A 23,004-nucleotide genomic window follows, 5' to 3' on the forward strand; every position below is an offset into this window, starting at 1 on the left:
ATACAAAGGCTGCCTTCTAGTTTAAATGTTCTCCTTTGATGTAATTTTGTTTTTCATTTGCCTTGCCCACTGCTGTATCATAGTAAATAATGCAATTATATTCTAAATCTTGGAAGCTCATAGAAGGCCAGACTCTTTACCCTAATAAATGGTTCTGCTGAATGCCATGAAACCTTTTTTTTTTTTTTTTTTCTGTAGATTTTAACAATATCATTGTACAAATGTTTTTGGCTTAATGCACAATTATTTGATAGACTACTCTTGGCAAATCCAAATAATACTATAATTTAAATGTAGCCCAATTTTTATACTAGGATAAAAATTCTGTAAAGGCTTGCAAGTGCGGCCCAGCTCACAAAGAGGGCAAGGTAAAACTATACAGAATAGAGTATGACAAGCTACCATGGTAACACAGGACAAAAACCTGTAAAAAATTGATTTTGAATATCTAAGACCCAATCATGAAAAAAACATAAGTGCATTTTCAGTACCTCATATTTTTAAATTTAGTTATTTATCTTATTTTAATTTTAGTTTTAAAATTTGAGTTGGAATCAAATATTTGAGCTTCCAGTACTCATAATTATAATCCAAATAATTAGGATGAAGCTTGGAGAAGGTCCATATAGGTTGAATATTTGGCTAAGTCCACCTGATGGTAAGCTCTCTGAATCTGTGGAAATTCTCTAAATCTGTGGAATATTTTTCCAATATGAAATGAATCCAGGTTTGCCTTATGGAATATTTTAACTAAATAAGATAGCATCAAGTCTATTCTGAAGCTTTCCAAATAGTGAATGACTGAATATATAGCTCATGAAAAAAAGTGCTTGGCAAAGATTTATGGTTTTAATCTTTTTTATAGTCTTTTTTTTACAGTGTACATATTAAAAAAAAAATACTTTTTTACCTTCAGGTTCTGGTTGCAGCATGTTTTATTTGCACAGAAGCAAAAAAGAAAGCAATTATCCCCAATAAATAATAGTTATTGCATTTGAAGTTTGTATTTACCAAAACATTACCTGCTCATTTCGGGCAGTTTTTTCTAAGTCAGTTGTAGAAATTTCCAATAATTTTCCTGGTGAATAGTGGAGCTGGTTGCACATGTTTTACAGTGGAGAATTTGGGGGTTTAAGGGCCACATATTACAACAAAGTGCTCCCAATTCTGTTTGCTTATATGTGTGAAGAAAGAGGGAGATTTACAGATGATGATGCATCTGGTAGATTTACACTGAAAAAAACCAGCAGAATGTTCCCTTAAAGCAATCTCCGAGCTGCAGATGTAGACCTAGGACTCAGTAATTACATTTAATTTAATTCAGACTGGTTTATGAGTCAATTACTCACAAATCCAGCAATGAGAAAATGAGGAGATGTGAAAGAAAATAATTCCACAAATCTGTGGGTTTTTTCTCCGATTATGGAATATAGGGGATCAAAGTACTAAACTGATATGAATTATCATAACTTCATTGAAATTAATGGTCTTATGCTCATTGCATCATTTGAGACTCAAGAAGCTGGCAATAAATTGGAAGCAGCTAAGTTTGCAGAAAAAACATCATTTTATTAATGTGTTTTCAACACATAAATCAGAACACTCCTCTTGGTTATATGGAACACAATCACAGAAATGTACAGTGGTGTTACTGAGAACAATTTAAGAAAGGTTAATTTTCTTGACAGTTTAAATATAATTGTTACAGTTTATAGAGGCAAGAAAATATTTTCCATAATCTCAGTTCCTGCAGTGCCTGTGACTCTGTTAATACTCAGCGTTCATTGGAATGACTCTGCTTGTTTCAAAATTTACTGACTGTGTTGTTAATTTCTATTGCACTACGTGGTAACACAGAACATACTGAAATGCACCTCTTAGAGCCTCTAACAAGACAAGTGCACAGTTCAGCAGTAATTGTAGCCAATTGAGCCTGATACTCAAGAGGTGAGTTCTTAATTCAGATGCTGGCTCAGATTTTTCATTTCTGAAATGACTTTGTCCTCTCCCCAAAGGAGACACCTGAGGAAAGTCCTGCATATTGCAGGGAATATTCATTACCAGTTTAATTGCTGATACTGAAAACTTGACTTTTTGCCCTTCTGTGGATGGGCCTAAAGAAATGCTCATTTAGGCCCATCATGTAGCTAGCAATGCCTTTTCCAGAGGAGTACAGTCTCCTTTGCCCTGTACAACAGTGAGAAGTATAAATAAAAACATATTTCATCAGACATTTTACTTCCCCTTTAGGGGACTCATGATCAGACTACATGCCAACCTGACACCAACCGAATTTCAGACTTCCAGTCCAAGAGATCTGTATTTCAGCACTTGCTCTTTGTGTCGACAGGTTCTAGAACATCAAATGTTTGCCCACAATAAAAAATTCCATTACTTTCGTTTCAAATATGCTAAAAATTTTCATTTCAAAAATGCTGAGCAAAAGAAAGCTTCCAATTCAGTCTATGGCAGATGCACAGGATTTCATTTTAAGCCTGTTAAATTGCAATGGTTTTCAGGAGATGAAGTGCAAGCCACCTCATCAAACTCTCTCTTCATTTTTATGCTCATCTCAGAGCATAGAGCACAGAATTGTTCATCAGGGAATTCTTCATTATGTTCTGGGCTGTGTAGTCCCCTGAGCAGTTCAGCTCACAGGGAAGAGTGTACTCCCAAACAACATCCTGGGAATTGCTAGGAAATGCCATTTAATTTAAGCATTTCCAATTAGCTAACCAATTCAAAGTTTTTGGAACTGAGTTTAAACTTTCCTCAGTGTAAAGGCCTAGACTTAAGCAAAACTGCAGTTTCATTTTCTGTCTTTATTTTTAAGAGATAGAGAGATAATCTTAACTTTCTTCCTACCTATATTTGGACATTCAATTTTGTTATGGGGAGTAGAACCTTGCTATATATTTAAAGAATAACATATTTCAAAATTGTCCATTATTTTTTCCATTTGACATCTTAAAAAGTGCAATGAGAAAGCAACGCAGGTCAAGCATTCAACTTCATACAGAAGTGTTTGTACAAACAATGTGCTAGAAAAGTTTGGCCTCTGCGATAAAGAGCTCATTCACTTCCATTAACCGTATTTTTAGAGTACAATTCTATTTTTTCACCATTTTAATGACTATTGTTATTTTGCCTCTGAACATACCAGTCATTTCCTGTGTTGTAAGCAAAAATGAAAGAAGGATTATGTCGTCTTAATTAGGAACGGCAGAAAGAACGACACGGACTCTCAAGGGAGTCAGAACAGGAGAATCTCTAGTTTATTGCTTCAGCTATGTTATATAGGCTAGTTCGTGGAAAGTACAGAAAGGAAACTCTTATTGGTTAGTAAAGTGCTACATTACCATCATTGGTCAGTGGGGTTTACCACCCGCTGACCTTCTCCTGCAAGGAAAACACGGGAATCAGAAAAACAGCACCTGCAGGCTGTTTTCTGTCTTTGAGGATTGTTTTGAATCCTCCCATGAAATTCCCAGGCTAGCTTCTCAGGCAGGGCTGACAGGCCATGGGGCCTGCAGCTTGCTCTAAAGCTAGCCTCCATAATTCACCTTTTCGGTTTAGGAAAAAAATAAAAAATGTACAGTGTTTGTAACATCCTGCTGGGCCCTGCAGGAGGGAGAACAAACACGGCACAAGTGGGTTTTTTTTTTTTTTTTTTACTAGATATTGGAATGGATATTAATTTGGAATTTTGTTTTATGATTTTGATGTTTAAAGATTGTTTTCCTTGCAAGGATTTGACGGTTGAGTCAAATATCTTTAACTCAGTGAACTAATACAAAACATTGTTAGTCTGTTCAAACTGACAGTCTAACTTGTCAATATAGTAGTTTAAAAGAACACTAAAGTGGTCAGGACTTTGGTGCTGTTCACCCCCTGCAAGGCGGGGGGAACGCGTGCTGGCCGGGGCACTGCTCGAGCTCCGGCACTGTCTCGCGGGGCGGCTCGGGTTCGCAGGAGAACCTGGCAGCACAAGGCTGGCAGAACCCGGCTCGGCGCCTGTAGCACGGTCCGCGCGTGCGGGCCGCACTGACGGGCGCGGGGGGGAGCGAAGTTCGCTCCCCGTCCTCCCCGCCGCTTCCCCGCTGGAGCGCTGGCGAGCGCGGGGCAGCGGGGGTGTTGTGCAGGTCCCGCGACTCCGCGCCGATCCTCGCGGCTCGCTCCGCGCGGGGCGCACACGCGCGGGGGGAGCAGGGGCGTCCGCGCGGGCTCCGCGGTTTCGCGCCGCTTTCGGCGGCACAGAAGAAAGGAGTTCAGAGGGCGCGCGCGCGAGCGAAAGGGGTGCCTGGGCTCTCTCCCCCCCCCCCCCGCCGCTTTTCGGCCGGCACTTTGGATGGGTGTGGGGGGGGGGAATGCTCGCCACGGCTCCGGCCCCGGCTCCAGATCCGGGCTTCGGCTCGGCTTTTAGGGGGTTTTTGCAGCCGACCGGAGCTAGGGGGCCCGGCTGGCCGCCCGGCCCGCGGCCGGTGGTGGCAGGCGGCGTCCTGAGTTAGCTTTTTTTTCCTTCTTTTCCACCTTTTTTCTTGTTTTTTTCTCGCCGCTGCTGCTGCCGCTGTGGGGACTCGGGGCACTGGCGGAGGCTCCACGGCGGCCGCTGGCAGCAGTGCTCGCAGCGCTGGTCCTGGAGGGGCCGGCGGAGGCTCCGCGGAGGGCGCAGGCAAAGGTGGTTCTCGCTGCGCTGGCGATGGCGGCGCCTGCGGGTGCGGTAAAGGCAGAGCCGAGCGATTTTCGCTGTTCTGTTGTTTTTTTGCTGGTAAAACTTGCACGCCGAGCTTTGCGGATGGCGGGCGCTCAAATTTTTCTGGAGAGGGAGATCTCTGGCTCACGAATTGCTCCTGCCCGCTGCTAAAGTTCTCTAAGGGTCCGGGCAGAGCTGAAGGACTGCTACACAGTTCGGTTTCACTGTTTTTAGGCTGGCACTGTTCCAGTGCCTTAAAAATCACTCCCCAAGTTGCTGCTAAGCTGCACGCACTGGTATCTCCCGCAGCCAGCTTAGTCCACAGGTGGTCTCCCACTGACCACCAAATTTCAAGGTTAAACACATCATTCACAGTCATAGCAAACTCCTGCGCTTTCACCCAGTGGAACAAAGCGCGTATATCTTCTTCAGGAATACAGAGTCCCATGCTCAGCAAGGCGTCTTGCCATGCAAAGCTGACGAGTTGCTCATCAGCTAAATCACAGTTCTCCATTATGAAAAAATTTGGCGGCTCCGCGAATGCAATTATGCAAACGCTATCGGCTTGGACCCGGGATTTCAAGCTCTGCTTCACCAAGATAGGCCGTTCCAAGCCCGCTCTCCGGCAGGCTCCACTATCCCGTTGGTTAAAAACCAGCTTCCTCTTGGAAAGCCCCGGAGAATTCCACTTTCCCCTCTAGGGGGAAGGGCTGGTATTTTTCCCGCTCGCTGCTTACCCTCAGGGGATTAGCAGATGTCTTCACGTCGGTTACTTTCTGACCTCGGGGGTCGGCTGCACATCACGTCGGGTTATCAGACCTCGGAGGGTCGGTCCGTCATCACGTCGGGGTCACCAGATGTCGTTCTAATTGGGAACGGCGGAAAGAACGACACGGACTCTCAAGGGAGTCAGAACAGGAGAGAATCTCTAGTTTATTGCTTCAGTCATGTTATATAGACTAGTTCGTGGAAAGTACAGAAAGGAAACTCTTATTGGTTAGTAAAGTGCTACATTACCATCATTGGTCAGTGGGGTTTACCACCCGCTGACCTTCTCCTGCAAGGAAAACACGGGAATCAGAAAAACAGCACCTGCAGGCTGTTTTCTGTCTTTGAGGATTGTTTTGAATCCTCCCATGAAATTCCCAGGCTAGCTTCTCAGGCAGGGCTGACAGGCCATGGGGCCTGCAGCTTGCTCTAAAGCTAGCCTCCATAATGTTTAGTCATCTTCATAACATGTTGCTGTTGTGGTTTCTGAGTCTGCCTTTTCACCAGGTCCAGCAAATCCTTCCCACTTGGGAAAACTGAAATTACAGGAAGTTTCTAACATTTCCATGGAGCATTATTGAGCTTGAAGAGGGAAAGGTATTTTCCACTCCATTCTGACAGGCAGAAGCACTCTAGATACTTTCATTGGTAAATACATTTAAGTTAATATGAAGCATCCAGCTCTATCTCAAGAAACATTTGTAGTCTTTAATAAACAATTACTTGCTCCTGAATCAGGTAATTCACTTTACAAATTTAGCTTTCTGTGAGAATGAAAAATTAAAACTATATGCCAGTGTTCAGACTGAGTCAGAAGGAAAGTAAGTATCTCAAAATACCTTATGCAACTAAGTAACACATTAACTAAAAGCTTGGGTTTCTAGATCAGACCTGTCTTTTCACAATACTGGTCCTTTTCTAGATCTAGCTAACAGATGAAATTTGGAAGGAGAATTTCACTGTTCCCACCCTAGAACACACATTGTAAGATTAATAGTAATACCAACATCATTTAATTTATTTAATCATTTAGGCACTGCTATTTCAGATCTCAAAGCTCTTCAAATTATGTGTGGATTTGATAGTCCTGTTTTTTCAGCTGGAGAATTTCAATAAAACTTAATCTTCACCTGTTAACAACAGAATTACATTTATGGCCCAGGTCTTTTAACTTCCTGTGGTAAAAGTCCCTACCCCCTGTAATTTCCTGCTTACAGTAATACAACTGTGTAACTTTAAAGAACTTGTTTATTTAACTAATGTTATTTTTTATGAAAATGATAAAAGTACTTCTACATTTTAATTATTTCTAGCTTATATGTATATGCATTGCCAGGTATTTAAGACAGTTGTAACAGTTAGTTTTTATACTGAACAAAAGTAACTTCTTTTCTGTTTCAATTTTCAATTTCTTACATTTAAGAGAAGAAAATAACAGAAATTTTCTCCAAATCCCTCACGCTTCTGAAAATAAACAATTTTTGGATGACATTTCAAATTACAAAAGAAGTTACAAAAATGATGAACATTTTTGCAGTTATTGCCAGCTTTTTTGTTAGTAAAATAAAAAGAGAGAGTTTTGGCACCGATTCAGTATTTTTGTCTCTATTTAGATTACAGTGGGTGTAGAATAATAATAAGTCAAAGTGCTAAAAAGACAAAAGTAGAGTACAGCAATAAAATGAGGACAACACAAGAATTACATGGCAATTTTTAAAACAGCCATGAATTAAAATTTGGGTTTCTATTACTCTATAAAACATATCTGCACATGTTTCATTAACAGTAAAATGCGATCTGATGGCTTTACATTATAAATAAATATTGATTCATACCAATACCTCCAATCTTCTACTGACTGGGTTGTATTCCTCAGCTACTCCCCTTAGACATGCCCAGTCAAGTTAGCAGGACTAATGTATGTGTGCAGTTACTTCCCCAAGGTGGTGTGTTACCAATATGGTAAATTATTATATTTATTAAAATAACTCTGTAAGTCCCACAAGAGAAGATACATTCCTATACTGAATGTCTTCTCAACCTCCTGAATGTCTTTGCAGCAGATGTGCTTTTCTGTGTGATAGCTTCTCAGTTATTTCAAAAAGACAAATAAAACCAGCTCCATTGGCTCTGGACTCCAAGTATACCTTCCTGAGCATCAGGGAAGCTTGCTTTGGTTTAAATCACCCTGCATCTCACTTTAGGTTCTGCCCAATATCAACCAGCAGATCAGCCCATTGGTAGATAGGAAAACTACAGTACTATAAAATGTATTGGGGTGAAATACAGTAAGAGAAGCTGGGATGGTTATAGCATGGATTTGCCATGGCTGGAAAGGGCATGGGTGTAACGGAAAGCAGCATGTGAAGGAGGCCAAGCAAACTACAGGTTCCTCCTTATTGTGAATAATCACCATTATTTCCACCTTCCGACAATGAAGAGACAGACAGAGCCAAGGGCTCCCACCTTCTCCAAGCACCTACAATTCTATCTCCAGCCCTGCCTCACACACCCCTTCTTGTCAAAGAGCTCCAAACAAAGAGCTTCAAAAGCCACTTGAGACGCCCCTATCCCCACTCTGATCCCTTCCTTTAGGTTTATTCTGTACTTAGTCTTCAGCATATATTTGATAATGTACAGAACACTGAATTTGTTACAAAAGAATTACAAAGGCTTATTATACTTCCCTCTGTCTTTAACACTTTTGAAAAACTTGGTGCATGTCTGCTTGTAAGAATGACTCACGAATTTCAAAAGATGTATCAAATGCTCCTTATATACCTTAGTGCCTATTGTTGTCATGTAGATAGTTCCTTTCAAGAGAGGGCCCCAAAATACTTCCTGAAAGGAGGAAAATTACTACATTCACTGTTAAAAGGAGAACAGTTTCAATTTCCTTCTTGTGTGTTTTGTTCTAATGTGTCAGCAAGGTAAAAATTTACTTTTTTGCAGTGTACAAGTGCAACACAATAGTATACAAACTTTGCTTCAGTAAATACATTACAATGTGAAGCCCAGAATGAAGGCAGGAACTAATACAGAGTTAAAGTGTGTTCCCAGGTAAGATAATGGCATCAAAATATGTTAGCCTTAGGAATTTGCAATTGATAAAAATTACAGTGAAAGCCCAATAGAATTATCACAATTCTCTATGTAGTCATAAATAACAGCTCATGAAGCAGAGCTTATTATATAAGCAAATGTTATTATTAACACATAGGATTACACTGTATCACAGACTGTCAGAAATAAAAAGTACCTTCTTTGGCTCAGGCGTATGCAGCCAAACTTCGTGGACCATATGGAGTTTTGGATCTGCTGCCCATGGAAAGCCTACACGGATACAAATAATCAGAACACTCCAGTAAATCAGAGCACCCATCTTGTCATCAACCCTGGTCGGGACTCCTGGGTGTCCATCATAAACTAGATCACAATGCAAACAAATAGGCTACCACAAAAATTAGCAAGTCTGGCATATATATTAAAAGATTATTTAAGGGTATATATATTGTACTGAAAGCAGACATTCTGAGTATTAAGAAAATGACAGAAATTACTTAGCCACTAATCAAACATATTCACTAAATAATAGACTTGTCCATCTGCTGCAAAGCCCATTAACAGAGGAAATAAATGGCTAGAAGAGCAGAAAAGTTTCAGTCTAAAGCAGTAAAGGGGAAAATCTATAATATTTGTTGCAGGAAAATGCTACCCATTCTCATTTTAAAATTGGCTGAAACAGTCACTTACATATAATGTAAAAAAATGCCAACAGAATAAACAAGGAAGTAGAATGTGCTATAGTGTTTGTGTGATGTTGTTTATTATAAAGTAAAAGTTATACCAAAACTACTAGATAATTTTGAAGCCACACTTGATTAGATATAGCCATCACCACTTGATTAAATACATCATGCTTGATTAAACAAGTCCTGAATTGTGAATTCTACAAAATTCCATTAATTTTTTTTCTCAAATATGCTTCAAAGCAATGCATCCTTTTTATCTAATTTGTTTGCCTTTATGCCCTCTAACTACTTCACAGCAAGTAGGAAACAGATATCTTTGTCTGCAGACATTACAAGTCACCTTCATATTTATTGTTACTTAAGCCATTCCACTGAGTTAGTTCCAAGTTTTTTCGTGTGCTGAATTATTATCTAAAGAGCACTGGGAGAACTTTGCAGCAACAGGTATTAAGCTGATGTAGACTGGCAGAGCTCCCCACCATGATTCATCTCTCTTCTTGTGTGCTTAAAATAGACTCAAAAATCTGAAAACACCTATTGAATGCTTTCTTAACATGTGACTCCACTTTTGATCCCATTGAAGAAGAAGCTTATCTGATCCTTCTGAATCTGCTTAACAAGTTTCCTCATTAACTTCTAGCTCTGAAAACATCATCAGTGTTATCATTAGGAGCACAGCCTTTCTCACAATACTTAGGAACTTGCTTTGCTAAAATCAGGAAGGGAGGTACTATGAAAATGGAAAATAATACAAAATAGGGAAAGTGACTCACAATATACTGAGTTCTTAAAAGGTCTTAGATAAAATGATAATAATAATAACCTTCACTTTCCAATAACAGAACCAAACCTTTTCTTTATCCTCAGACTGAATTTATTTCATGTCAACTGGCTTCTGACTCACTGAAACATGCTTCATCGGCTCTAATATGTACTGCCTGATGACTTTGCTATGCTATGGAAACATAGAGCTCCCTGTAGAATTTTCCAGAGCTATTAGAGTAAAAATATTAGTCAAAGGAGACTTCATGCTTCCTCTTTTGTTTTCCTCATATGCTGCAATGGACATCTCATTTGAACTTGAGTGGTGTGAATTAAAGGTTGCTTGATTGTCTTGTTTTAATGGACAACTGTGTTAGAAGGATCAATCAATAGGGTCTTCAATGTCTTCATATAGATACGTTAGCAAGGTTAAAGACACAAAGACAGCATGTAGCTAGATATCACAAAAATATAGTTAAATACTATAATTTCACACAAAAATATTAAATACATCATTTCACACAAGGTTGCTTTTTCATTTGTTTTTGGTTTGGTTTGGTTTTCCTTAACTTTTGGTTTGGTTTTGGTTTTCCTTAACTAGTCATTTGCTAGTTGGAGCATTACTAGTCAATGCTTTGTTGGAGGATTACAATATTTCCTGTGGTGTTTAACTGAATGGAGCTCTCTCACATGAATACCTAATGTGCAGATCTTGAGAAAAATCTGGATCAATCTGTTATGGGAAATAGTCAATGTACTGAATCCAGCACCTGAAGTGAATGCTTTCTCTTCTGTCACCGCTGCAACTTGTATCTGTGCCCTCAACATGAGGCAGGGCCCAGGCAGCAGTCAGTTTCCAAGATTTTTTTTCTCAGATCTCCTTCATGGGAAGAGACTTTACTCCTTATCTACCATGTTATTTGTTCTTTCAAACAAACACCACAGTGACCTAGCTTTCAAAAATTAAGAAATTTAGAAGCCCTTTTTGGTTTTGGTTTCTTTTCTGAGTAATTGTGACTTACTACTCTTAGAAGAGTACTCTTAAATAGATAGCAGATCACTTAAGCACAAGCATAACTTTAAGCAGAAGTCATTGCCTATGTCTAAAGGAACTACGGGAAGCTATAAATACCTATGTGAATACCCTAAGGATTCAGGAGTTGTGACTTCATGCCTGGCAGTACGTAGGCATTGCCTTCTCAGCTGGCAAGGATGAACCCACCGCTACTTAGACACAGCCAGGAGGAAACAGGAGGTGTAGGGATACATATTTGAACTCCTATCCTTCTCTCTCAGAAGGGGTCCTGACTCAAAACCAGTTATAGCATGCATGGGAAACAGCCATGAAGTTCCAAGGCTCTGTTGATCCCTCTGTAGCCCTGCATGGTATCTAACAAGCTTCATCCGTCTGTGCACTCAGCCTGGCAGAGGGAAGGAAAGGTTTTGTATGATCTTACACAGGCATCAGAGAAGAGCCAGGTGACAAGAGCTGAGTCTCTGCAACACCTACTGCAACAGCATCTGGGTCAGTAACAAGGACTCCTAGACACCACAGTAACACACACCAAAATCTGCACTCCAGCAACTTGTATCTCAGCACACAAAGCCAAAAATGTGGCTGTGGATTTTCCCATGGCAAGCTCAGCTGTATCTTTCAGAGCAATGCAGAACCTACACTAATCTGGAAAACAGCAAAATGTAGGAAACACAAAAATGCCCACACTTCTCACGTTTCTCTGAAAAATTCTATCAATCATTACACTGCCTAAGTGTGGTGCGTTTAGTGCTGGCTAAAATCACCAGCTCACTTACTCATTCCTTGCTGTGAGATATGCATTAGGAGAAGGGCAAACCAGGCTCAAAACTTAAAAGGTATAAATAAATTTTATTAATAGAACTACAAGAATAAGCATCAGCATAAAACTTCCAAAACACCATTCCTCCCCCTGCCCAACTTCTTTCCTTCTCCAACTGGCAACATAAAGACAAAACATGGGATGTTAGATCAGATACTAACTACATAATAGTCTTTCATCAGTTCTTTTAGGGAGAGGACCTTTCTCTTGCCGTGCCATGGAGACTTCTCCACAAGAAACAGTTCTCTTGTGGATTTTAATTTCCACCAATAGCAGCCGCCTGGGCAAAAATTTCTGCATCATGACATTCCTCCCATTTTCACAGCCCTCCTAGAGGTGTGTCCATGGGCCATGTACTCATGGGGTATTATTTTAAGGATGAGTTATTCAAAGGCAAAAGTTCTCTTCATCTCTCTCTGTGATCACCTCTGGGAACAGAGGTTTTCTTCTCTCCCTGGGGGAAAAGGGTCTTCATCAATCTCATCTCTCTCTCTGTTCAAGCATCTCATGGGATCTCAGGTACTCCAACATCTGCTTGGCTTCATCAATGGATGCCTCTGCTCACATCTACAGTTTGAATGCTTCATCCCCCCATACTCTCTGATGAATTAAAGGAGATATTCCAGTATATCATTGTCCATGTCCATGGATATCTCCCTATCAAAGGAATATTTCAGCCCCATTCAGCATCCCCTCATTCTCCTTCCAAGGCTTGACTCTTTCTTTACTGACCTTGGTGTTCTCATGTTGTCTTCCTACGTATGGTCACTTCTTTTTCTCTCCCTGGAGAGAGGAGCAAGATCTGCAGGTCTCAGCTGTGTAGTGAAAGGGTTAAATCTCGCCCAGTGGCCGCAGCAGTCACGGATTTGGATTTCAGGCCATGCTGGGCCCCTCCTTCTGCCTGGCAGCCTCTGGGCAGGGGGTGGTCCCAGCTTGGCCTGGAGCCCTTAGCGCAGGCTGGGGAGGGGGGAAGCTCAGTGTCGGTGAGTGTCAGCAGCCATGGTCTGGCCCAGCCTGGGGCCGGAGTCCCATGTTGCAGCGTGGGGTCGACGGTAGGGTGCCGCAACCTTCCCAGAAGCGTCTCCGGGAAAGCTGCTTTGGTCAGCGCCACACACCCACACAGACACTCCTGCAGCTGGACAGCTATTGTTGGAGTCAGCAGCAAGGAGCAGAGAGGGCCCTTTGTATGGGTTCCACGAGGAGAGTTTATTCCCCCTAGCTCATGAAGGGTCCAGGAACAAAGGGCCAGAGCACGGCTGTGCAACATCATTTGTACTAGGGGTGGAGAACAACAGGGACCAATGAACTTAGGGCCAGAGGGTGGTACAGAGGAGGGTCCAGGGTGCCAGAGCCAACCAGTCTGAGGTAGAGGAGGGATCAGAGAACTCAGGCTAATAGGGGACCAAGGACGAGGGAAGGTTCTAGGGATAAGGGAGGGTCTGAGGAAAGGATGCAGGGAAGGAACCGCCCAGGGGGAAGGAAAAGGGGCTTGCCAACAGGCCAGGGGGAAGGGTAGAACTGGGGTACAGACACCATCAACAGGGATGGACCATGGGGGACACCTTAACCCTTAAATTATAGTGGCATCTCTCTAAGGGGATTTACCACTCTCCGGGGCTCACAAATGTCCACAACCCTGCAGCCTCCATCCCCACCTGGGAGCCACTGGGGTCCGGCCCGGCCTCTCTGCCAGGCCGCACAGGCCCCAGGAGAGCAGGGCCAGTGTCGTTCTAATTGGGAACGGCGGAAAGAACGACACGGACTCTCAAGGGAGTCAGAACAGGAGAGAATCTCTAGTTTATTGTTACAGCCATGTTATATAGACTAGTTCGTGAAGAGTACAGAAAGGAAACTCTTATTGGTTAGTAAAATACTACATTACCATCATTGGTCAGTGGGGTTTACCACCCCCTGACCTTCTCCTGTAAGGAAAACACAGGAATCAGAAAAACAGCACCTGCAGGCTGTTTTGTGTCTTTGAGGATTGTTTTGAATCCTCCCATGAATTTCCCAGGCTAGCTTCTCAGGCAGGCCTGTCAGGCCATGGGCCTACAGCCTGCTCCAAAGCTAGCATCCACAACTCACCTTTTCGGTTTAGGAAAAAAAATAAAAAATGTACAGTGTTTGTAACATCCTGCTGGGCCCTTGCAGGAGAGAGAACAAACACGGCACAAGTGGTTTTTTTTTTTTTTTTTACTAGATATTGGAATGGGTATTAATTTGGAATTTTGGTTTATGATTTTGATGTTTAAAGATTGTTTTCCTTGCAAGGATTTGATGGTTGAGTCAAATATTCTTAACTTAGTGAACTAATATAAAACATTGTTAGTCTGTTCAAACTGACAGTCTAACTTGTCAATATAATAGTTTAAAAGAACACTAAAGTGGTTAGGGTGAGCAAATTTGGGTCTCGCAGGGACCGCAGGACTTTGGTGCAGCTCACCCCTTGCAAGGCGGGGTGGAACGCGTGCTGGCCGGGGCACTGCTCGAGCCTCGGCACCGTCTCGCGGGGCGGCTCGGGTTCGCAGGAGAACCCGGCAGCACAAGGCTGGCAGAAACCGGCCCGGCGCCTGTAGCACGGTCCGCGCGCGCGCGGGCCGCACTGACGGGCGCGGGGGGGAGCGGAGTTCGCTCCCCGTCTTCCCCGCCGCTTCCCCGCTGGAGCGCGGGCGAGCGCGGGGCCGCGGGGGTGTTGTGTAGGTCGCGCGGCTCGCCCCGCGCGGCTCGCCCCGCGCGGCTCGCCCCGCGCGGCTCGCCCCGCGCGGCTCGCCCCGCGCGGCTCGCCCCGCGCGGCTCGCCCCGCGCGGCTCGCCCCGCGCGGCTCGCCCCGCGCGGCTCGCCCCGCGCGGCTCGCCCCGCGCGGCTCGCCCCGCGCGGCTCGCCCCGCGCGGCTCGCGCTGCTTCCCGCGGCACAGAAGAAAGGAGCTCAGGGGGCGCGCGTGCGCGAGCGAAAGGGGGCCTGGGCTCTCCCCCCCCCTCTTCCCCCGCCGCTTTTCGGTCGGCACTTTGGATGGGTGTGTGGGGGGGGAATTCTCGCCACGGCTCCGGCCCCGGCTCCAGATCCGGGCTTGGGCTCGGCTTTTACGGGGTTTTTGCAGCCGGCCGGAGCCAGGGGGCCCGGCCGGCCGCCCGGCCCGCGGCCGGTGGCGGCGGGCGGCGTCCTGAGTTAGCTTTTTCTTCTTTCTTTTCCACTTTTTTTTTCGTTTTTTTCTCGCTGCTGCTGCTGCTGCTGTGGGGACGCGGGGCACCGGCGGAGGCTCCACGGCGGCCGCTGGCAGCAGTGTTCGCAGCGGGGGCTCCGCGGAGGGCGCAGGCAGAGGCGGCTCTCGCGGCGCTGGCGATGGCGGCGCTTGTGGGTGCGGTAAAGGCAGAGCCGAGCGATTTTCGCTCTTCTGTTGTTTTTCTGCTGGTAAAACTTGCACGCCGAGCTCTGCGGACAGCGGGCGCTTAAATTTTTCTGGAGAGGAAGATCTCCGGCTCACAGACTGCTCTTGCCCGCTGCTAAAGTTCTTTAAGGGTCTGGGCAGAGCTGAAGGACTGCTACACAGTTCGGTTTCACTGTTTTTAGGCTGGCACTGTTCCAGTGCCTTAAAAATCACTCCCCAAGTTGCTGCTAAGCTGCACGCACTGGTATCTCCCGCAGCTAGCTTAGTCCACAGGTGGTCTCTCACTGACCACCAAATCTCAAGGTTAAACACATAATTCACAGTCACAGCAAACTCCTGCGCTTTCACCCAGTGGAACAAAGCGCGTATATCTTCTTCAGGAATACAGAGTCCCATGCTCAGCAAGGCGTCTTGCCATGCAAAGCTGACAAGTTGCTCATCAGCTAAATCACAGTTCTGCATTATGAAAAAATTTTTTATCTTGGCGGCTCCGCGAATGCAATTATGCAAACGCTATCGGCTTGGACCCGGGATTTCAAGCTCTGCTTCACCAAGATAGCCGTTCCAAGCCCGCTCTCCGGCAGGCTCACTATCCCGTTGGTTAAAAACCAGCTTTCTCTTGGAAAGCCCGGGAGAATTCCACTTTCCCCTCTAGGGGGAAGGGCCGGTGTTTTTCCCGCTCGCTGCTTACCCTCAGGGGATTAGCAGATGTCTTCACGTCGGTTGCTTTCTGACCTCGGGGGTCGGCTGCATATCACGTCGAGTTACCAGACCTCGGAGGGTCGGTCCATCATCACGAGGGGTCACCAGATGTCGTTCTAATTGGGAACGGCGGAAAGAACGACACGGACTCTCAAGGGAGTCAGAACAGGAGAGAATCTCTAGTTTATTGTTACAGCCATGTTATATAGACTAGTTCGTGAAGAGTACAGAAAGGAAACTCTTATTGGTTAGTAAAATACTACATTACCATCATTGGTCAGTGGGGTTTACCACCCCCTGACCTTCTCCTGTAAGGAAAACACAGGAATCAGAAAAACAGCACCTGCAGGCTGTTTTGTGTCTTTGAGGATTGTTTTGAATCCTCCCATGAATTTCCCAGGCTAGCTTCTCAGGCAGGCCTGTCAGGCCATGGGCCTACAGCCTGCTCCAAAGCTAGCATCCACAGGCCAGCCCCACCAGAGCTCCGTTATATTTCAAGTCTGGAAGCAAAGAGAAGGAGTTTCTGGGCTTGTGGTTTTTAAAATGTGGAACTCACAGAGGCAGATCTATTTCTAAATGGCACAAAATATTGTCAGTTCTCAGAACTAGCCACCTATTGGCCTTTTCTAGCCACAGAGGAAGCTCCCAGCAGCCTCTCTCAAAGAAATCACTTCCATGGGTGTTTTCATACTTCTCCGAATGTCGATCAATGTGAAACCACCACACTAAACCTTAAGGATTTGCTGCTGGCTAAGAACGAAAACATTCTAAGGCAAGGTGATGATGATAAAGGGAAAAGATCCTAAGTGGAGAGAAAAAAACCTCATTTAGAAACTACAAACAACTTTTAACTTATGCCTTTTGGATGAGAGACATTCCTCTCCTGAGCCTCAAAGTTTTTATGGGTTAGAGCCAGGACATTTATTTATGAAATATAATTCTCTCCTCTCTTGCAGTTCCCATCTGTGAATCATTGCAAGAGATCTGCAGATCAATACCATTTAAAAAGATGCCTTTCAGATTTAGGGACAGATCCTCTGAAGGATCCAGATGCTAAGGGTTGTACAGTGAATGACTATAAACACTTCAGAAAGGATATAGAAGGAAGGAGAAGTGGTGGGTTAGCCCTGTATGTTAGAAAGCTAGAGCTTTATGATGAGGATGATGAAGTTCAGTGTTTACAGATAAAAGAGGAAGAAGGCCAGTAAGGCAGATGTCATGCTAAGAGTCTGCTATAGACCATAGGACCAGGTGAACAGGCAGATGAAATGCTCTCTAAGAAGCCGCAATAACTCTCACAGTTGCCAGTCTTTTTCTCATGGAGGTCTTACCAGATGTGTGCTGGAAATAGCACACAGCAGAGAGAAAAGAGTCTAGGGCAATCCTGGAGTGAAAGGTAACATCCTGACACAGCCAGTGAGTGAGACAGCTAGGGAAGGTGTCCCACTGGACCTGTTGCTTATGAAGAGAAAAAGACTGGCAGGTGACAGAATATCTGGAAGCTGTCTTGGGCTTGTCTTCAAAGGCACAGGCTTTGTTAAAAGCAGAATAAGGCACAGAAGAAAATTGGCTGTTCTCATTATGGCATCACATTTACTTTGTGAAAGAGACACAAAATTCCTTATCTATCCCAAAAAAATTAAAAATAAAAAGGATTATGTAACATATTCTGAGTATTAATAAAAATGGCCATTATACTTCACTTTTCATCAATAGGTTTCAGGGTCAGCCTCGATTTTCCAGAAGAGAAAATAAGGCACAAAAGGTGGAGTGACTGCCCAAAGTGATCCATCAGGCTGACACAGATTTGGAAATAAATCCAAGTTTCCTGAATCCCAGCCCAGTGTTCTGTCCTTAGCAGTAAACAGCTGGATATCTTAGCCAACAAAGGACAATTTTGCCCAATCATTCACATGACTCTGAAACCAAAGGCCCTCTGGAAAACACTAGGTATTTACAGTTCTGTGGTTTCTGCTGTGTCTGACTTTTCAAGTGTTTGTAAAGACATTTTTAATGCAAATTAGTGATGACCAAGAGAGAAATGGCTGGCCTCCATAATTAGTTGTGACAAAATTTGCCACTCAGATGCTTTTCTATGTATTAATATGGCTTTGAAGTTTTCACTCTGGAGTCTTGCTCTCATGAGGCTTATTCATCTAGCATCTTTTCATAGGCAACATTTTAATTCAATAATACTTTATGTACAAAAAGAGATTTGACAAATGAAGCATCTGTGTAAAATATATCAATTAAATTGCACATGGAAAAGGCAAATCTGAGGCTCTTTGAGAAGAGATTATAACAGCAGTGCGATTTAGAATATAAGCACTGATGAAACTTTTGGAAAAGTATCCTTCCTTTCTTCATGAAAAGGTAACTTGTAGGCAGATGTCTACGCATTTTTAAAGTCTGGAGATTCAATTTTCGTACAGAGTAATTACTAGATAACAAAGGTATAATCACTGCCTGGACCATTAAACTTTGGCAAAGGTGACTGAAATAATCTCGGGGGAACTAAGAGCTTGTTTAGAGCAGGGGTATTAAGCAGAAGTAATTAAGTAACACAGTGGGAGTGGGAGTCCCAAGAGAAAACATGTTACAATGACAGGTTTTATTGCACAACTCAATTACTGCTTACCATACACTTTATCTTTCTACAGCAGAAATCTACCACTATTTCAGACCTTCAGAAGCCTGAAGCACTCCACAGATGTCCTGAGTCCCTTCTCTGTTCCTGAAACCAGGTGGCACAGTATAATCATATCCACCCTGGAATGGTAAACTTGCCCTGGAAATAGGATGGCCATAACCAAACTGCCCAGAATTAACAGTTTGTCCTATATTAATTCTCAAACTATTCCAGGAATTACCTGGAAGACTGCTTATGCACCATGGCTGTGCATGGGACTTCTGAATGGTTTAACTGTGCAGGCGACCTAATTCTGTCCCTCTGTGTTTCCCCGGTACTGTTTATTTAGCAGATAAAACAGAGCCAATAATGACTCCCTAGCAAAAACAAGATGCTTTTCAGGTGTGATGGACAAACAAAGAATGGACAAAGGATGAACAAAGAAGGATGGAAAGGGAAGATAGGGCCATAGTTCTTAACTGGGAAAGCAGGGAGCTAGAAGTGTTGTAGATAAACGTGAGCAATGTGGGATGTAAGAAGAGAGGAGGCTGCAATAGTCAAGTTAAAAAAGGCTGACAGATAGAGCTAGTGGAAGGTATGGAGCAACATCTGTGTTTTAAAGCTACTAGACAAGAGGAAACTGAAGTTTAAGTCAGCCCTGGGCAGGGGCTCAGTTGAAGACAATTCTGAGATCCAAGAAATGTGGTGCTGCTCTTGGTGAGCAGAAAGTAGTAAGGAGGGCTAAGGAGACCAGGTACTCTTGGTTATGGTTATGCATCACTAAGCTGGATCCCCAGAAAGTAGAGGTAAGCACATGGCCTGAAATCCATCTATCTAGACTTAGATACCTGAATACCTGGATGTTTAGGATGGAGGGTCTTCCAGATGTTGCCAGCTGAGAAGGAAGCCTGCAGTTTATCATCCAGATAACCCAGGACGAGCATCTAACAGTCAGAAAAGAGCCATAGAGATTGGAAGAGAAGCTGTCAAAGGTGTCTGGATGGAGAACCACCCCAGTAACACACAGTAACACACATCCCTGTCCTACTGATGTGCTGGCGACTCACAGTTCAATGCATCCAAGCTCAGGAGTCAATGGTGGGTGCAAAAGTCATTCAAGATGCCCTCTTGGCAAAGCATCTGTGGTCAAAGGTGCTGGAGTCCTTCTAGACAGAGATCACAGAAGCTACAAGGAACCCCAAAAATATCTGTGAAATGGGTTGAGTCCCTCCACCCAGTCATCATCTAAAGGACTGTAGAGGAAGGCCACAATGTCTGTTACAGTAGTGTAGCCAGCAGGATCTTTCAACCAGAAAAGAGGCTGGGAAACTGTTCTGTCATTTATGGGAGTAATCAAACCAGAAAAAACATGTAGGCCACAACAAATAGTCACTCTTTCACATGACAGCACACAAGTGCTTTTACACTCAGATATGATTCGCATGCTGTATTCATCAAGACAACTGAATTTTCAGAGGCATACAGCTCTTACACCTAAATGAGCAAATTCATTAATGTCAGCCTCTTGGTACATAATCACTGCATAACCACTGGAAGACAATCTGGGGTTTCTGATGAGTCAGGGACCATTTCCTCTAGGCCATCTGGAAGCTGCAGCCCCTCTGTTTTGAATGTTTCGAAGATATTGGCACAGTCAAAACATTCTGGTAAATTTCAAGAGCAAAGAATGGGTTCTGGTACTGTTCAGGGTTCTATTCCAGATGTATCTATTCTGGGATGAATAACAGTTTTGCTACAAGCAATTTTGCTGTTTCTTAACAGAAGTCTAAAGTAGGCAAACTTCATACTGGTGGCTAAAGTTGTCATTTTGAAGTGTGATGTAGGTAGTAATATGGTACATTCAGTTGTCCAACAGCTGACGCTTTGCAGTTCTGTGAATACGGTAATGTATACATAAATATTTTGGGGAAAAAATACATTATAACATTTAGCTTTGCCTGGCAAATTATGTGTGCAATTTAGTGTATGTTTAACTCTGTTTCCTCATACTGACTGACAGCCACATGGACAGGCAGCATGCTGGGGATTTAATTTTTTAAGAATGTTCCTAGGGAAAATGATCTTAAGGACTGAGAAACTCCTGGAAGTTTTTCTTGCACTGAGGTGCCAAAAGAAAACATGAGATTTGAAAACTGAATCCTGAAAGTGTTTGTGCTGGCAGCCAGCATATGGCTCAAAGTTTGCTGTTATCTTTTCTCTCAACATGGAGACACAGTCCTATAAGGGCTTAAAGAGCACAGCTGCCCATCTCAAACACTCTTAAGGCCAGAAGAGCTTTGCAATGAGACAAGTCAGAATGGAGCAACAGGATGACATTAACTCTAGGCCTGGCCGAGGTGAGATCTGGTTAGTACATCCCGTGTAATGCATCCTTTCAAAAATTCCCCCATGGCAAACTGTGTAAAGAAGCAGCTGTTCATGTGCATATCCCCAGACAAAGAAAGATCACACCAAATTCTGGGACAGAGGGCATCTGTGACCACCACTGAAGCTCACCCCCCAAAATATCCCTTGAAATTTGGACTGTAAGTTGAGCCACCACAATGGGAACTTGAAATAAAGGTCAAGGTGGTACTATTGTCCAGATGTTATCTCAGGCCTAGGAGGAAGTTAACAAAGATGGGGAAAAAGGATGCAGAGGGACAGTCAGAATCACAATAAGCCCTCATGCTCTACTAAACTAGAAATGCCTAACAGGTCACTGTAATGCTTGCTTCTAATACATGCACCCTTTTATACAGTTGTTGACCAAGTACAGCCACCAGTAATGATAGGAATAGCTGTGGACTGATGCTGCCACATCTAAATGAATATATTTAGAGGTATTTTGATAAATATTGATAAAAATCTTGATGGTGATAATGTTTCTGAGGCTGGAGTGTGTTGCAGTGTATATGTAAATATAAGACTTACAATTTTGCTCCTGCTTTAAGCCTCGAAGGGCTTTGCTCTGTGGTAGCTGTTTTCCACACTATGCAGTATCAATCATTCTGCTAGAGAGGAACAGATACCCTGTCCTTTCATGGACAACTCCGTTCTGCTTTGAAGTGTTTTACAGTCTCTTCTTACCTTCTTAAAAAAAAAAAGTCTGATTTAAAAAATCTGATACGCATTCTAATGCCATTGGCTGCACCAGTATTTCTTTGTGCTTATTAACACTTATAGCTAAAAAATTTGAGATTGACCTGAACTTCTCTTCAGAAGCTGGGAAAAACTAGGATTAACCCAAGTTTACAATAAATAATGTATCACTCATTACCCTTTAGGAAAATAAGGGGACTTGGATCAAAGCTCTCATTTGTATGATATATTTTGGTCTAAGAAAAGCACTTTTATTTATACTGAGATAATGGTAATAAAGAAACTTTCAGGTGGCCAAGGAGGGATTTTTATGACTCCAAGGCTTATTTATAATTATTATTATTTATTGCCACTTTAAAAAGCTTTTACACCATTACCATGCCTGACTTTTCTCAAGGATCAACAAAACCATAAATATTTTCTGCCCTTTAATGTGCATTTAGGATGAAGTTCCTCTGAGGATACAGATACTATCTCAGCATCCTTACACTCCCTGACCCCATTCCTTCCCATCCCTAGGTGCCTCATTGCATGTGCACAGGACCTTGTCTGTAGAAGAGTTTCCTCGCTGCAGAGTGCTTTGGTGACACAGAAATGTAGGAATATATTAGGGAGAGGAGGGGGACAAATCAGAAAATGGGCTGCAGTGTTTTGACCTGGATACAATAAGCACCCATACATGAAATGAAACAGCAGTCCTGAGAAAATACTTTAGTCTGATTTCAAGTTCGGGTGGATTTCAATCCCCTCCATCCCAGGAAATTACATACCAAAAGATTGTCCCTGATTTATACAGGGAAGGCCAGTTAAGACTCTTTGTATTTAAATGAATAAAACAATGCCGTATTTACTGCCATTTCATGGCAGTAAATAACTACTTTTACAAGTAGTTCAATTCTTACCTATGTTTCTACAGACAAAATTTTCTGCTTCAATGGTATTTCTTTGTCTGGAGCGGGAGGATGGTCCAGCTTTCTCTCCTATGCTACACCTCATATGACTAGCCTGAATACTGATTTGAATGTACAGAATTGAACTATTCTTGTCCAAATCCATTCCCTAGCAGTCAATTGGGATAGGAGAGATAGGGTAAATATCTGCTTACCAGGCAGCAGATTTTTTTTCTTACTATTTGCATTAAAAATATATCTCACTTAGGGATACTTCTGTCTTCCAATTGTATGACCATTCACAGCTCAAGGGCAGCTCTGCTATTAGCCACAGCATAAGAGCTTTCTATACATCAAATGAATTTTCGGCTCGAAACAGTAATCAAATCAAAATAACACTGACAGAACAAACCAATTACTCCATACTAAGACACTATAAAACCATAGTGACTAAGAGCAGAAAC

The sequence above is a fragment of the Poecile atricapillus genome, chromosome 3 (genome assembly GCF_030490865.1).
Source record: "Poecile atricapillus isolate bPoeAtr1 chromosome 3, bPoeAtr1.hap1, whole genome shotgun sequence".
Lineage (NCBI taxonomy): Eukaryota > Metazoa > Chordata > Aves > Passeriformes > Paridae > Poecile > Poecile atricapillus.